The 12044-nt window shown below is 43.1% G+C and overlaps 1 pseudogene; it reads left to right on the forward strand.

The window, feature by feature from the left end:
• Positions 1-9717: 9717 nt before the first annotated feature.
• On the forward strand, positions 9718-10747 carry LOC133128854 (putative nuclease HARBI1; annotated as a pseudogene).
• The last annotated feature ends 1297 nt before the right edge of the window (positions 10748-12044 follow it).

Consider the following 12044-nt stretch of genomic DNA (forward strand, 5'->3'; position numbering starts at 1 on the left):
AAGCTCTAACATTTGCTTTCAACAGTGACTTGAAATGGGGAGCTATTCCGAAAGATGTTAGGTATGCTGCCTCGGACCCAGCACGTGAACTTGTTTGCTCTATCACTGTCAGGGAACATTAAGTGAAAGAGGTCACTGAGCCCATTGCAGCTTTTGAATGAGTTGTGTTTGGTAATTAGATCGAGGGCCCAGTAAATCTCAGCAGGCAGGACTTAATTGCCGTGCATAAAGCCTGCTAAAGACAATGAAGAGGTTGCAGCAGCAGGAGATACAGGGCACAGGAGTGACATTTGAAGTGCTGAAACAAATAAACATGTATAAGTTTTAAACGATTTCATTTACAATTGTCAAAAGTTTGTAATCCATCCATCCATTATCTTAACCTGCTTATCCTGAACAGGGTCGCAGGGGGGGCTGGAGCCTATCCCAGCATACATTGGGCGAAAGGCAGGAATACACCCTGGACAGATCGCCAGTCTATCGATTCGAACCCGAGACCTCCTTGCTGTGAGGCGGCAGTGCTACCCACTGCACCATCCATGCCGCCCAGTTTGTAATGTAACATGTAATTAATGCAGTATTAATGCAATGCATATGCATGAAATAGTAAGTATATTCAAATAAAAGTTATTTATTAAATTGTTATTTATTGTACAAATAATTTAGCCTACATTCGGGTCCAGCAATATATTGAAGAACACTTTTGAAATAATAGAATATATTGAATTTCTTAATTACATTACATTACATTAATGGCATTTGGCAGACGCTCTTGTCCAGAGCAACGTACAACAAAGTGAATACCCATAACCAGGGATAAGTGCGCTGAAAGACCCTAGAGGGAAGTACAATTTCAACTGCTACCTGTACGACAAAGATAAGGACCAGGGCCTATTTGAAATTATTATTATTTTTATTTTTTTTTTAAATTTTAAACGAACAAATAAACAAACAAACTAAGCAAAAGTGACCAAACTTAACTATCCAAACACTGCTTACCAAGCCAACTAAAAATACCGATACACAAAGTAAATCACAAAGACAACAATTAAGGTTCACAGGGAGGTAGGGAGGGATGGGGAGAGGTGCTGCTTGAAGAGGTGCGTCTTCAGTTTGCGCTTGAAGGTGGGGAGAGATTCTACAGTTCTGACCTCAACGGGGTGTTCGTTCCACCACCGTGGAGCTAGAACAGACAATAGTCGTGAGCGTGAGGTGGAGGTTCGAAGAGGGGGAGGTGCCAAGCGGCCTGTGGAGGCTGAACGAAGAGGTCTGGCAGGGGTGTAGGGTCTAATGATTTTTTGTAGGTAAGTTGGGGAAGACCCCTTAACTGCTTGGAAGGCTAGCACCAATGTTTTGAATTTGATGCGAGCCATGACAGGCAGCCAGTGGAGGGAAGTAAGCAGGGGGTGTGAGTATTTAGGAAGGTTGAAGACCAGACGAGCTGCTGCATTCTGGATAAGTTGGAGGGGTCTGATGGCGGATGCTGGGAGGCCAGCCAAGAGGGAATTGCAGTAGTCCAGGCGGGACAGATCCATCGCTTGGACCAGGAGCTGGGTCGAGTAGGGGGTGAGAAAGGGGCAGATTCTCTGTATGTTGTATAGGAAGAACCTGCATGACCAGGTCACCCCTGCAATGTTCTTGGAGAGGGACAGTCTGCTGTCCATCACCACGCTGAGGTTCCTTGCACTGGGTGATGGCGTAAGTGTGGTATCCCCAAGAGAAATGGAGAGATCCAGATGGGGAGAGGTATTAGCAGGGATGAATATCATTTCAGTCTTACCTGGGTTGAGCTTTAGATGGTGTCATGGTTAGATGGTGCCAGCTCTGGATGTCACTCAGGCAAGCAGAGATACAGGCTGAAACCTGTGTATCAGATGGTGGGAACGAGATGAAGAGTTGGGTAGCAGTGGTAGGATAGCCCATGTGCAGTGATCACAGGGCCAAGGGAACGAGTGTAAAGAGAAAAAAAGAAGTGGGCCTAGGACTGAGCCCTGGGGAACTCCTGTGGCAAGGGGCCGAGGTGTCGATACAGTACCAGCCCAGGCAATCTGGAAGGAGCGACCAGAGAGGTAGGACTCAATCCAGTCCAGGGCTGTGCCACAGATGCCTGTTGCTGACAGGGCGGACAGGAGGATGGAGTGATCCACAGTGTTGAAGGCAGCAGAGAGATCTAGAAGAATGAAGACAGAGGAGAGGGAGGCTGCTCGTGCGGCATGGAGTGATTCACTGACAGAGAGGAGCGCGGTCTCTGTCGAATGGCCCGATCTGAAGCCAGACTGATTGGGGTCTAGCAGGTTGTTGTTGGAAAAGAAAGAAGAAAGTTGACTAGAAGCAGCTCGTTCTATGGTTTTAGAAAGAAAAGGTAGAAGAGATACCGGGCGGTAGTTCTGGATGATGGAGGGATCCAGAGTAGGCTTTTTTAGTAGAGGTGTGATGTGGGCCCTGTAGGAGGATGACAGGGAGGTGACAAATGGGAGAATGTCAGGTGTGATAGTCTGGAGAAGAGAAGAGGGGATAGGGTCAAGGGCACAGGTTGTCGGGCGGTGGGAGAAACATCAGAGTCTGTAAGGGGGGAGAAAGTGGAAAAGGAAGGGATGGGCCTTGAGGGGGGGAAGGGCACAGAGAGGGGGGCGGAGGTTGTAAAGGAACTGCGGATGTCTCTGGCCTCATCGAAAAAATCAGCAAAGTCATCAGCAGCGAAGGAGGACTGAGGTGGAGGAGGCGGTGCGTTCAGGAGAGAGGAGAAAATAGAGAACAGTTTCCGGGGTTTAGAAGCGGAGTTCTGAATTTGTGTTTGATAGTATTTTGCTTTGGTGGCAGTGACAACGGAAGAGAATGCTGCCAGGAGAGACTGGTAAGTTGTGAGGTCTGATGTATTTTCCCCACTTCCTCTCTGCTGCACGGAGGCTGGCCCTGGAGGTACGGAGGGTGTCAGATGTCCAAGGACTAGGGGGGGATGTGCGAGGTGGCTTTGAGACAGGGGGACAGAGAGAGTCAAAGGCGGAGGAGAGCGATGAAAGGAGGGTGGCAGTTGCAGAGTCAGTGGGGAGTTTGAAGAAGGATTCAAGAGGGGGGAGTGAGGCGGTGACAGTGGTGGCAAAGGAAGAGGGTGAGAGGGAGTGGAGGTTACGGCGGGCTGAGGAAGTGTGGGTGGGAGGAGGGGGAGGAGGATGGGGGGAAGAGGGAGGGAGAATGAGATGAAGTGGTGATCAGATGTATGCAGAGGGGTAACCGTGAAATCGGAGCATGAGCAGTTCCACACAAAGACAAGGTCTAGGACATTGCCTGCCTTGTGGGTTGGAGGAGAGTGTTGCAGGGAGAGGCCGAAGGAGTGGAGGAGCGGTAGGAAGGCAGCAGCCTGGGAGGCTTCAAGGTGGATGTTGAAGTCTCCAAGGAGTATCAGTGGGGTGCCATCCTCAGGGAAGGAGCTGAGAAGGGTGTCTATCTCATCAAGGAAGCTTCCCAGGGGCCCTGGAGGATGATAGATAACTGCTATAAAAAGGTTAGTAGGGTAGGATACTGCAACAGAATGGAATTCAAAAGTGGATATGGACAGATCAGAGAGGGGGAGAACAGAGAATTTCCATGAGGGGGAAATTAAAAGACCAGTACCACCGCCACGGCCGGAAGGCCAGGGAGTGTGCGAGAAGGAGAAGGAGGATGAGAGGGCAGCGGGAGTGGCGGTGTTGTCAGGTGTGATCCAGGTCAGTCTTAAGAAACAATGGCAAGTGATCTTATTTTCATGTTTAACTCATTCACTCATGAGTACCTTACCAATATACATGACTATATTAACGTTTTCACAGATCACACAAATTAGTTGTTATCAAAAAGCAGTATCGCAATGTAAATATCCCTGATTGCTATTGTACTCATATTGCCATTTTCATTGATGGTCGTTTTTAATTCCATTTGAAATTTTCTATATTTATAAAATTGTCATATTGTCAATATCAATATGGCCTTCATATTGAGAAATATCAATATATTGAAATATTGCTGTTCCCTAGCCTACATGTTATCTAACTAAATATCTGTTTCATTAAATTTCATTAAATTAACTTGATTTTATTAGCAGGCTGCACTTCACCATATTCAACGAATAATGTTACTATCTGTAACCAAGTGAATATACCTTAAGAGCTCATTGCAGTGTTCACCTTTTCATGAGTCAGTTTTCTATATAACCTCCCCGTTGATGTTTTGGACATCAATATGATCACATCAGATAATTTGGCTGTGACAAAACGGGAATGACACCATCATCAGGCATCTTTAGAACAGCATTGACGATGGTATGTGCTAGCTATGTTCACTAACATAAAGCTAATGTTAGCTAACATCCCGAAGCCAGTGTAGGCTATTATCAGACTGTCGATAGCTAGTTAGACGAGACGATACACTCTCAAGCAATCATTAGGGAAACACATAGCTAGCTGAGTTATCTATCTAACTTATTTGCAAGTAAATGAACAGTGTTGCCACTTACCTCTGTGAAGCAGATTTTGCTTGAAAAAAGGAAGACACCGGGTGTGATCTCAGAGCACTGGCAATGAGACTTGCATGTTTTTTTGCCCTGTAGATGGCTGACCAACACTGCCTCTCCCATGGTGCTGATCAATGTTAATTTCTTTAGCACATATCTTGCACAACTCTTTAGTGTTTGATTTGGGTCAAGAGCGATCCATGTTTTATAATTGGGGTTATCGAGCCTTAAGATCGAAAACAAAGAACAACCCATTTTGACATTTCTCAAACAATTCTACCACGCTAAATTCTCACGCTCAGTTCTACCAAAATTTTACTGGCCTATGGGTGCCAAACCAGGAACCTTTCCGCGTTAGATTGTGAATTAAAAAATAAAAACATATTGCACATATGGAGTGCACATATGGACAATTTTCGGGTTTTTGATAACAAGGCACATACGCGTTTATTTTCATTTCATTTCGTTTTTATATATTTTTTGCATTGTGTATGAATTACTATGAGCAAAACTTCCATACTTTTTCCATACTTTAACTCAAATTTCCATACTTTTCCAGGTCTGGAAAACAGTAATTTTCCAGACCTGCGCAAGCACCCTCTGGATAGCGCTTGTTAAAGCACATTTCTTGACACAGTACACAAACCTAATCAAAACCTTTATACAGGAAACGCAGAATCTATAGACCAGACTGGTGAATCCGGGTACTGGTACTTTGAAGTACATGCCCCTTCTCGGGGGTAAGAATGACTTTGCCGGAATAGGATATTTTACCTAAATTAGCTATAACTTTTGACAACAACATCTGATGATTTTTTCATTATATGTCCGATAAGCTGAAAGTATTTTGAGCATTTCCATACCGAGTTGACATTTTTTTGTTTGACACCTGCACCAGTCCGGCGGTGCACGTTAAATCACTTCAACACATTCTCACCAGACGGACGGATGGATAGATAGATAGATACTCAGCACGAGTGTCAAGTAACATTAGCTAGATAGCTCCATGTCTTGTACCTTTATCATTTGTATAGATAGATCAAATTAATTTATATTGATAGATAAAAAGAAAGAACCAAGCGATACAATCCACCGATATATATATATATATATATATACACTTATGTACAAGACACATAGCTAGCGTTACTCGATTGGTGCTGAGTATCTGTCTATCTATCTGTCTCTAAATCTAAATCTAATCTAATCTAAGCTAAGCTAAATCTAATTTATTTATCCACTGCTGTCTGTCTATCAATCAAGAGAATATGTTGATGCGATTTAATGTACCACCAGACTTGGCGCAAGTTCTCATTCTCAAAAACAACTCATTGTAAAAATGTCAATTTGGTATGGAAGTGCTGAAAATACTTTCAGCTTGTTGGACAAATAATAAATTCTGTTGTCAAAAGATATAGCTAATTTAGATTTTAAAAATCCTATTTCTGCAATGTTATTTTTACCCCCGAGAAGGGGCGTGGCTATGTAGGTGACACGTTGCCGGTCTGGTCTATTGATCGTGAGCAGAAAGCTCCCCCTAGCGGTCTGTGTAACATGGTTAGCTCAGCTAGTTCGCTAGTAAGCACGGATCGTGCAGTGAAAGCGAAGGCTGGTAGCAGGTTACCGTGACAACACTCCCCGATGACGTAACCCTCAAATTCAAAAGAACGTTGTTGCCCTTGGCTAGAGGCGAGTTCGTCTTTAGCTGACTGGTAACGCGTTCGTTCAACAAATAATTTGGACAAGTGAGAGGCCGGGGTTCAAATCCCACCTCGGACTTTTTTTCACCTGTTACATCTGGAAGGTAATTTGCACAGAATAAAAGGTTATTAATAGTTTAGATTCAGTATAATATTGTATTAAAAATAAAAAATTATATATATATATATATATATATATATATATATATAGGGGGTGCTTAATTTTAGAGTGGATTTCAACCATTAGCCAACAATATAAATTATGTAACTTCACACTAGCTTTCAATTTCGATAGCTAACGTTATTCATTCCATTTAGCAAGCTAGCTAACATTAGTAGCCTAACATAGACCTGAGAGGAATACTGTTAGCTAGCTAGGTCACTCACAAGTGTTTATATCTAGCTAAGTATATCTGTATATCAAAGTAGTTTGCTATAGCTAATATAAGTTATCCAGTAACCAGCTACTATTACTACTACTAAGTTACAGCTACTATTAGTTAGATTCATTATGTCCTTTAGGGTGCAATAAGCAATTGGGGGATGGGGAGGCGGCTTTATTTTGTTGTCCTGAGCTAAAGGGAGAAGAGATAGGCTACAGATTAGTGAGACAGGTGCGTGGGGGGGTTGGACCCATAATGCACGACTCAGAAACAGGGGTGTAATAAAATCCCATCAGGGCTTTATTCAGGGAATATCCAGAGAGCGTAGTCAAAAAACAAGCAATGTTCGTTCATGTAAAATCCAGCCAGTACCGAGGGAGAAGGCAGTCCCGTAATCGGTACACCATGCAAAAAGTCCGGTAGCCAGGAAAGCTGTCAGCGGGGCAGAAGTACAGGCGGATGGTAGGCAGGCTCAGGGTCGATGACGGCGCAAGAGTCAAGACCGAAGTCTGCTCCGCGGGCAAAGTCGTGGTACAGGCAGGCGATGGTCAACAAAACAGAAGTCAATAATCTTTGGTCAATAAACAGGCTTGGATCGTAACGGGTAGACAAATGGCTTGACAATAACACTAAAGAGGTGCACTGACGAACAAGGGGCAACAATTTTGCAAAGGCATGACATGAAACTGAGCTTTATATGCAGGTGTAGACAGGTGTAGACAATTAGCTTGAGAGCAGCAAGAGAATGGAAATCAGGTGTGGAGGATTGACAAGTCAACGAGGTAATTAGTAATTGTTAGTACCTATCCTGCCCTAGCGTTAGTAAATTAGTAAATGACATGCACAAGAAATGTAAGGTAACATGAACACATGGTTAGAATGTTAGTATTACCCAATCCTGATCTAAAGTTAGTAGATTAGTAAGAAGACAGGGGAAATTGAAACAATTAGGGTGTGAGTGACAGGCAGGGAGAGAGAGAAAGCAGGAATGCAAGGTTTGCAGAAAGACACAATGACACAACATAAATTGTGACATAACAAGTTTGCGAAATTATGACAATAAACTATATAACATGACATGGCAAGACTAAGAAATACATGGTAACAAGAACTAAACATGAAACATAACATGACATGACAATGAGGCGAGATTAGACTAACAAAATACGTGACATGACAATAACGTAACTAAGACAATGACTAAGCATGAAACATGACGTGACAAACACGAAACGTGACAATTAGCTTTGTTAGCTTCAGAAGTGTCTCCTACATGCTCTGAGAGTAAACCTTTGCCGCGGTTTTGTCGGGATATGTGAGTAGTCCATAATCTGACCCGCCGGCAGGTCAGATGCAAGGTGGCTAGAGGTAAACATAAGCTTGCCATCTTGGGTAATTTTAATTTATTGAGCATGTTATTAGGATCACCTGTACACCTACTTATTCATGCAACTATCTAATCAGCCAATCCTGTGGCAACAGTGCAATGCATAAAATCATGCAGATACAGGTCAGGAGCTTCAGTTAATGTTCACATCAATCATCAGGGGCCGGTTTTTCAAACTGATCCAGATTTGGAAATCTCTTTTTCTGCTATCCAGGATCACGTAATCCATTTTATTTTTATGCTGGTTTTTCAAGGCAATGTGGGATTGGATTACTCCGATCCGGATTCAGGATTACCAAATCTGGATTACCTGTGGTCTAAATGGGACTATCACAATGTAGCTATGTAAAGAACAACAGGTAGAATAGTGTGGGGTCACTCCAATATGCTTTATTTGAACAGAAAATAGGACTAAACGGAACAGCAAACAAACAATATAAACATCCCCCTCCATTGTCCATTTCTTGGAAACAGGCAGTCCGCTCATCTGAGACCTACAACAAATAAATAAATACATACTTTACTCACAAATACATTATGGATGTTTCGAACAGGTTTCAAACAAAGATTTATTGAATTGAACTGGATAAAAAAGGCTTAAATGTCCAATACTTAACAAAATAAATTACTTCTTAGTTCTTCTTATGAGTAATTCTTCTTATGAGTTCTTCTTCTTCATCATCATCATCTGCTTCGTCTGCTGTGGAGAGACCAGCTTGTCCAAGCTTGGCCTTTAGGAGGCGGATCTCAAGTCTGGCCTTGGTTTGCTGCAGTCGGGCAAGAATAAGCTGTTCCTCTGCTTGATGGATCTGTACTTCTGCCCTTTCAGTCTCTTTTTGCAGAAGTACCTTATAGGCGTCATCTTTCTTTGGGTGGTTTGAGCCTCTCTCTGGGGGTCCTGTGGGAACTAGGCCTTCTGGCTCCACCTGTGATTGACCTTCTCCCTCGATTACAGGGCTGAGATTAAGAATAAATGTTTCTGAAGATGGCTCACTTTCTGCTGTCATCACAGGCTCACCATCCTCTGCAACATCTTGGATCCCATGCAGAGCTTCCGACTTTTCACCTCCAATAATATCAAGGACTATCTCTGTGTATTCACCCCTTTTATATAGGTTGTTGCCTGTTTGGCTGTTCTTGGCTTCAGCGTGGTCTTTTGTTGCCCTGGCCTTAAGATTCTTCCACCGGGTGTCTCGGTGGCGCAGCCTGTAGAGCACTGACCGCATGCTCATTGCGAGCCGCGACGTCGGCGGTTCGAATCTGACATTTGTCGCATGTCTTTCCCTCTCTCTCGCTCCCATTCTTCCTGTCTCTCTATACTATACTGTCCAATAAAGCTGAAAAAAAAGGCCTAAAAAAAATCTCATAAAATAAAACTCACCATAAAAAAAAAAGATTCTTCCACCGAAATCGTAGTTGCTCTGTTGTCCTCTTCTGGCCAAACCCCATGGCATTCACATGTTGTGTGATTTCAGCCCAAATTTCCTTCTTCATTTTACTGCTCACTTCACCACCCTTGGCAGAACTAAAAGATCCTACCAATCCTACCAATCCTAGAAATTCAGGCTTTTTGAGTCCATGGTTCCACCGCTTTGATGTAGCAAGCATCATTTTATGGGCCTTGGGTATGATTCCATTAATTGAACACAAGCCAAAGCAATTAAGCTAACAGGTGTGTTTGGGAAGACCAATTTACACAGCCATATGTATATTCAGCCTTTCTCAGAGGACTCAGAGAGAAGGTCACAGAGAGACAGTGACATGGCAGGTGTTGTCCATCGCCACCACAGGAGAAGATACCGTCAAAGGGTGTATGTTGAGCGTCTAGATCCACTGCAGAAAGATACCAATGAGGAGCTGTATGCTCGGTTTCGCTTCGGAAGAGCTGATATTCAGTATATTGTGGACCTTCTCAGGCCCAACCTCCAGCGCAGAACCCAAAGGAGTCATGGTCTGTCTGTGGAGGAACAGGTCCTCATTGCTCTTCGCTTCTATGTGTGTGGGACTTTCTACCAAGTTGTGGGTGACTACATGGGTGTGGAAAAATCAACTGTTTGTGATGTTCTGAAAAGTGTGTCAACTGCATTGGCCAGCCTGATTAATGAATTTGTTTCATTTCTGAAGGATGACCAGATCGTCCAGGCCAAGCAGAATTTTATTCTTTTGGGGAATATGCCCAATACTATTGGAGCAATCGACTGCACCCATGTGCACATACAAGCACCTCATGAGAATGAGTGGGAGTTTGTAAACCGAAAGGGGAGACACAGCATCAAAAGTTCAACTTGTGGGCAACGCTGAGCTCCTCATCACAAACTGCGTTGTGAAGTGGCCTGGGTCTGTCCATGATGCGCGCATCCTGAGGGAGAGCGCTCTATATAGAGAGCTCCAAACCAACCAACCAAATGGTATCATATTAGGAGACAGTGCCTACCCTCTTCTACCATGGCTGATGACCCCTTTTCTGGCTGCAAACACGCCTGAGCAGGCACGCTTCAACACTGCTCATTGCAAAACAAGATGCACCATTGAATGCTTAAATGGAGTTCTGAAGAGGCGCTTTGCATGCCTTAACTACTTGAGAGTGGAACCACAGAAAGCATGCAACATAATACTTGCTTGCATTGTCCTACACAACATCGCGACCAGACGCAAAGTCCCTCTCTGTGATGACGTCCCTGATGCACCTGAGCCCATTGGAGACACTGACCAACCTCCGGCATTCTGTCAGAATGAGGGCCCGACTGGACGACCAATAAGAGATGCAATTGTTAGACACTATTTTCGATAAGTCCATGACTGATGATTGTGTCAGTGTGATTAATGTTTAATGAACAAAGACAGAATTTATTATTTGAGTCCAATATTGACAGCTGTTTGGGGGATTATTTTATGGGGCCAAAATATTTATAATTTATAATTTGCTGTACTGAAAGGTTGCTAGCCTACATAGCCTACCTACTTTATGTACTTCCTGTTGAACAATTCAAGTGAAATTGATGAATAAATATAAATACTGTAAAATGCATGATATAAATGTTGTATTATTTAACTAACCAATTTTAGTTACCTAGTTTTATTACTGATATCCACCATGAATCCACCCTCCTGCTGGGATCAGTTTAATCCTGATTTTTGGGATCAAAATGATCCCAATCCTACCAAAAAGTTTTGAAAAACCCAAACTCAAGGTTTGATCCGGATCAACAACAAGATTGGATTACGTGATCCAATCCAATTTCTGAATCCTTTTTTTCTTTTGAAAAACCCATTGTCAAGATTTGATCCAATCCGATAGCCGTAATCCAATCAGATTACTTTTGAAAAAATGTGATCTAAGTGACTTTGACCATGATATGATTGTTGGTGCCAGATAGGGTAAATGGTTGGCATTTATCCAAAGCGCTGTACAATTGATGCTTCTCATTCACCCATTCATACACACACACTCCCACACCCACAGCAAATATCGTCTAGGTAATATATATAATTTAAATCAACAATGAACACTATATCACCTGCCATTAGCCCCCAGAACCCACTCAACCCCAAGCTCTTAAATTCCCCCCCACCACTAATTTATAATACCCATCCACTTCACATGCCCCTCGGACTACAAATATTATCTCCTACTTCAAGCCTGTTCCCCTCCTACATCCTCTATGTTAATCCTCTGAGCCCAAAATGTACACCTCTGACTAAGCAATATGAATGAGAGTGAGTAGAAATGTCCTATGTGATTGGTGATTTCTATGTGAGTATCGATGAAACAGTGAAATAGTGTAGTAAACATCACCCTTAGACAGGTTTCTGTCCATTAAGGGGAGAGGTTATCTCGTGCTTTGGCTGAGAGCATTCACCAGGGACCAAGGTTCTTTTTCTTGCAATATAATTATACCTTTAACATCACTTGTCAGTACTTCACCCTTTCGCGTCAACTCCATCATAATTTCATCCCCTCGTAACCCCCACCTCCTTACAATTTCACTGCCTTGATTAAATGTCCTTTGTCATAACATAATCTCAATTCCTTCACAGTTGTTTGAGGGAACACAACCTCCACCTTTCACTATTTCACCACCTCTGCC

This window comes from Conger conger, chromosome 5, assembly GCF_963514075.1.
Source record: "Conger conger chromosome 5, fConCon1.1, whole genome shotgun sequence".
In the NCBI taxonomy this organism is placed as follows: Eukaryota; Metazoa; Chordata; class Actinopteri; order Anguilliformes; family Congridae; genus Conger; species Conger conger.